This window comes from Pteronotus mesoamericanus, unplaced genomic scaffold (genome assembly GCF_021234165.1).
Source record: "Pteronotus mesoamericanus isolate MK-2021 breed Mesoamerican mustached bat unplaced genomic scaffold, CSHL_Meso_final scaffold_174, whole genome shotgun sequence".
Taxonomy (NCBI): domain Eukaryota; kingdom Metazoa; phylum Chordata; class Mammalia; order Chiroptera; family Mormoopidae; genus Pteronotus; species Pteronotus mesoamericanus.
Window position 1 is genome coordinate 10,137,465 of NW_026555309.1, and position 5,951 is coordinate 10,143,415.

The 5,951-nt window shown below is 41.2% G+C and overlaps 1 pseudogene; it reads left to right on the plus strand.

The window, feature by feature from the left end:
• The first annotated feature begins 5,165 nt into the window (after positions 1-5,165).
• LOC129084128 (60S ribosomal protein L36a-like) lies at positions 5,166-5,482 on the plus strand (annotated as a pseudogene).
• Positions 5,483-5,951: the final 469 nt, after the last annotated feature.

Consider the following 5,951-nt stretch of genomic DNA (forward strand, 5'->3'; position numbering starts at 1 on the left):
TGCACATTATACATGACAAAATATGATAAATCCTTACCCAGCAGGAGAAAGTCAAGAATTAGGCCAATTTTGACCATGGAACAATCCCTGAAAACCTTAAGAAATGAAAACACCATGTATTTCTGGAACTGGTGATAAATTAGGACCAAAAATGGTAAGATCAGATAACAGTTTACAAAACCAAGTCCTATAGCCCTTACTGATTTTAAGGGGAGAAATTAGCCTTTCCCCACTGCAGCAGAAGACTAGAGATATATTTTCTAGAAAGAGGGTCTGAAGAGACCAGACACAGCAGAGTGCAGGGATATCATCTGAAAAAAGGAGGGTTAAGTGAAAGTTTACATGCCATGGGCAGAGACCCTAAACATTCTTCCCACCTTAGCATAAAGCTGGTCATAATATTCTGGTATTATTTTTATGATATCTATAGTACCAGATAGATGTGTCCCTGTTTCATTCCTAGTAAGTCATTTAGCATTTTCTCTTTCCTGATCAGTATTCCTAGAGGATTATCAATTTTTATAATCTTTTCAAAGAATCAATTCTTTGCTTTTTTGTTTTTTTTATTATTTTTCTACTCTATTTTATTGATTGCTACACTTCTTTTATTATTTTCTGCCTTCCACTTTCTTTGGGTATTCTTTACTCCTCTTTAACTTAATAAGGTGAAAGCTTAGAGTGTTTTTAAACCTTTCTGCTTTTCTAACACATGCATTTAGAGCTAAAATTTTGCTCTGAGCACCACCTTAGCTTCATTCCATGAATTTTGATATATAGTATTGTCATTATTATTTAGTCAAAATATTTTCTCTTTCTTATTGTGATTTTGTCTGTGTGTGTTTAGTGAATTATTTAGAAGTGTGTCAGTTAATTTCCAAACACTTGGGAATTTTAATGAAAGTGATTTCTGAGTTCCCCACTTCACATGATTAAATTTATTGAGATTTGCTTTATGGTGTTGCATGAGATCTCTTCTAGTAAATGTTCCATAATCCCTTGAAAGAATGTACATTCTGCAGTTGTGGGTCTACTATTTCATATATGTCAATTAATACAAGTTGATTCATTATTTTGTTCATAACTTCTCCATTCTTACAGATTTTCCTGCTTGCTCTATGTATCACCATGAGTAGTATATAAAAATTTTCCACAGTTATATTAAAATTCTTGTCTAGTGACTTCAGAGCCTTACCATCTATTGGTCTTTTTCTATTATTTGTTTTTTCACATAATTATCCGTCACATATTACTACTTCTTAGTATGTCAAGAAATCCTACAATGGATATTGTGTATAAAAGAAGAGTAGAGACTTCAGATACCTGATTGCCTCAATTCATTCAAAAAATGAACTGGCTCATGAAGGAATTCCGGTCTTATTAAGACTCATTTTGCCTCTGAATATAACCTTTTCCTTGAGTGTGACCCACAGCTTCCTGGGTCTTTGTTTCCTTAGCCCTGAAAGTTAAAAAGAAATTCAGCTCTGCTCTTTAGAGGTTTTGATCTTAGCTTCCCCTACAGACTGAATGTCCCGTCCTCCCAAAATTCATGTTTAAAACTAATCCCCAATGTGAAGGTATTAGGAGACAGAGCCTCTGAGAGGTTATTAGGTCAAGAAGACAAAGCCTTTAGGAATGGGATTAGTGACCTTACAAAAATGAAGTCTCAAAAAAGAAAGGGAGGGAGGGAGGGAAAGGAAGAAAGAAAGAAAGGAAGAAAGGAAGAAAGAAAAAGAGAGAAGGAGAGAGGGAGAGAGAGGGAGGGAAAAGGAAAGAGAAAAGAAAAGAAGAAAGAAAGAGAGAAGGAAAAAGGGCGAGAAAGAGGATAAGAGCTGTGGCCAGGTGGCTCAGTTTTGGTGTCCCATACACCAAAAGGTCGTGAGTTCAATTCCCATTCAGAGCTCATAACTAGATTGTGGGTTCAGGCTCCTGTTGGGGTACATACAGGAGGCAACTGATCAATGTTTCTCTCTCACTTTTATATCTCTTTCTCTCTCTGTCCCCCCTCCCTCCCTCTCTCTCTAAAGTCAATAAACATAGCCTTGGGTGAGGATTTTTTTTTTAAGCAAAAAAAAAAAAATTCTCAGAGAGCTCCCTTATTTTTCCACTGTGTAAAAACACAGCAAAAAATGACCATCTATGAACCAGGAATTGACTCCTACTTGATGGCAGCACCTCATTCTTGGACTTCCCAGCCTCCAGAACTGTAAGAAACAATTACATGTTGTTTATAAACAGAGATAAATATCTGTTGTATTTTGTTATAGCAGTTTGAACAGACTGAGACAGATATTAATGGACTAAACCTAAGAAATGAGTTGCTGCTGAAATACCTAAAAATGTGGGAACAGCTTTGGAACAGGGTAATGGGTGGAGACTGGGAGAGTTCTGAGGCACATGCTAGAAAAATTTACATTGCCATTGTTACCCAAAAGGGGACCTGGCCCAGAGCAGGAGAGCCTCAGGCCAGCCTGTAGTTGCACGGGTTCTTGATTGCATACAGGAAAGATTTCACAACACAAGTCCAAGTGATTTTGAGAGTATGTTCATTAAAGCTGGGGACAGTGAAGCAAGGAAGGGCCTAGAAAAGGAGCAACAGCAGGAGAGAGACTAGGCGAAGCTGCTTTTGCTCTCAGGAAACACTGTGGGAAAGAAATAAGCCAAAGCAGGTTGCAGTCAGCTCACTGGAAAGTCAGAGGGGACCGTGGGGACAGGTTCAGAGGGTTAGCACGGGACAAGCTGCTGCTGCCCGTTGCTCCCCTGGTTGCAAGTCTCATGGGGACCCTTAGAGTTTAGGAGAAAGAAAATTCACTCAAAATGGAGATTCCAGTGGGGGTGCCCCAAGGAGGGCAGCACTGGCTTCTTTGTCTTGAGGGGTTTTATCTGCTTTTCAAAGGTGAGGATTTTAGGGGATATTTCAATAGAATATTCATCAGCTTTTCCAGCTGTGCTTTTACAGGACTGTGGTCTCCACAGATAGGTGCACACCAGGGCAGGGGGGCATTCGTCATTGTACCTGGTCTTGGCATGGCCCACCTGGTTTGGCTGTTTCTCTGGGCCAGGAGCTGAAACACAACTGAGGCCTAGATGTTATCTTGAGGGAGGAAAGCTTAGGGAGTCTAAACCACATAATCAGCTATATGCCAGGGGAGAAAATGCCTGGGAATGAGGCCCAGCACCAGTTTTGCCCATTGGCAGGCACCGGGGGCTTTCTGCCTTCTGTATCTGGCTATAAATTGCTTGGCCAGTTTGTTTAGCTGTATGTCTCAGTTTCCCCATTCCACTTGCCAAGGAATTTTCCTAGCTTCTTACTATCCTGCCTCACCATGAACAGACCTTTCAAGGGCATTCTGGTGAGGTCTCAGAAGGAAAAGGTGCTTTGAGAAAAGCTTCAACCTTCTTAAACAATACCTAACTAACCCTGAACAGAATTTTAAGGATGAATTTTCTGAAGGGGTTCTGGGGTTTCTGGATTGGCAGTTTAATCTGATTAGATTTAAAGTAATTTGAACCTATTTCTAGTAGTAAAGAGAGCATTAATCCATTGTATGATGCAGTATTTATGGAGATATGCAAAATATCTGCACTGGAAACTCCTGATCAACCAATTCTAAGAAATAAGGAAAAGAAAGAGAGAAGAAGCAAGGAGTTAAGTGATTCTACATATGATACTTTCAAACATTTCTGGGGAAATAAGGAATATAATAACATGTATTAGTTGCTCCTAATGTTGCTAGACAAAGAAGTAAAAGAAAAGAATGAGGTCAGAGATTCGAATTCCCAGCTCAACACGCACACAAATGACCTACGAACATTATGAGCGCCCTGATGGAGAGATTTAAATTCTGCAGCCGCGAGGCGAAAATTGCAAAAAATCAAATGCAGAACCTTACCCTGTGAAGGATGAATTACAACAAAACTTGAACTCCCAGCCTTGCAGGATGCCTACTATTAAAGGGAAGGCATTGATTAGTAAAGGATGGGATCCTGTAAGGTGGGATGGGGCATGTGAGGAGACTCTGATGAAGCTGGGGACCCTGGGCCCCTAAATTCTGAGGAGCCTTCTTTGCCAACAGAAGAGTTCTCCCCACCTCCAGGGGTCGCACATCCTCACCCCCAGTGATACAGGCCTCTGCGCCTCTGTTTGAGGGGATTAATCCTGCACGCCTGAGAAAACAGTGACGGCTTCCCCAGAAGACGCTGCCATGCAGGATAACGCTGATTCTCCTCAAGACTTCCCTCCCTCACCACCCATCTTTGCTTCTAGACCTATGATCAGACTCAAGTCCCAGCAGGCCCCTAAAAGTGAGGTACACAGTGTGACCCATTACGAGGTATACTCCACTCCAAAAATAACTATTTGAGTTTTCTACACTTATAAAGGCAGAAATCTGGGGAACATGTGTGGGAATGGATACTAAAGGTATTAGATAATAGTGGAAAGAACATAAAGTTGGATCAGGCCAAATTTGATATGAACTCGGTAAGCAGAAATTCTGCATTTAATGTGCAGCTTTGGGAGTTCAAAAAGGCTCTAATGGTTGGTTGGGTTGGTTGGCTGAGACCTGGACCGAAAGATGGCCCACTGTTCGCAAGCTGGAAATGTCCGATGTGGGGGCTAAAACATATTAATACCTCTCTGCCCACCTTCTAAGTTCCTCTGTCTGGGCTAATAATCAAATTAACAGAGACAGATTAACAAGAGAAAATCAAAGTTGTAATTCATGCATGGGGAATTCATAAAATATAAAAATCCAAAGACAGTGAGGCAACGTTGGGTATATAAGGCATTTTTGGACAAAAGAGAAAAGTGGAGAACAAGGTATTCGATTTCAGAAGTGAGAATGGGCAACTAACAGGTAGGTAGCTGAAGAAGAGCAGAACTTACATGGCAGAAAAATCCTTGCTGGGCAACTCAGAAGCAGTGGGACACAGGGACTACTAAGCTAACAGACCCCCTCCTGAAGCCCTTTTGTTTACTATACTTAATTCAAATTAGGCTAAGGTGACATTTTAAACTCTCCTTCCTGAAGCAGGTTTCTCTGTCTGAATCTCTTGGGCAGGAAAGGTCGGGGGGGTGTGGGAGTCAAAGGCTCCCTCTGAGTCTTGTTTTTTAATAAACAGCTTAAAATCAGTATCTTGTCTTCTTTCCATGCCAATAGCACTCTTGCAAGCATGGCAAAGGTTCCTAAAACCCGCCGGACTTTCTATAAGAAGTGTGGCAAGCATCAACCCCACAGAGTGGCACAGTACAAGAAGGGCAAGGAGTCTCTGTATGTGCTGGGCAAGCGGTGCTATGGCAGGAAGCAGAGTGGCTGTGGTGGGCAGACTAAGCCAAGTTTCCTCAAAATAGGCTCAAACCACAAAGAAGATTGTGCTGAGGCTTAACTTCATTGAGCCAAACTGTAGATCAAAGAGAATGCGGCCTTTTAAGAGATGCATGCATTTTGAACTGGGAGGAGATAAGAGAAAGGGCCAGTTCTAAGTATCACATTTTGCTTTATTATGTGACAATAAAATGTTAAGGATTAAAAAGAAAATCATATCAGAAGAGCAGCTTCAGGGTGGCAGAATTTTGGTTCCCTTCATGAGCCTCCTTTGGTTTAATGTAGAGGAAATGGGCCACCTGGGATCGGAATGTTAGAGATTTATCATTTAAGACATACTCGCCCACACTAGGAGTGTTCCAAAGAGATTCCTTTCACCAAGACTTTAAGAAATAAATTTGTGAGGGAACCCCTTTATCCTTGAAGAGTTCCATTATTGGTCTTTTCTATAGGCCACACCTTACAGTGTGACTCATAGCCACGCAACTATAAAACCTAAATGCAATGGGAATAATTAGAGTGGTGGCACTCAATCTCCAAACGCAAGGTAGGGGTGACCCCTGGAATGGACAGTAGAGTCAAAGCAGAAATCAGAAGAGTCCGAATCTCACAGACCTGTGGTGTTGG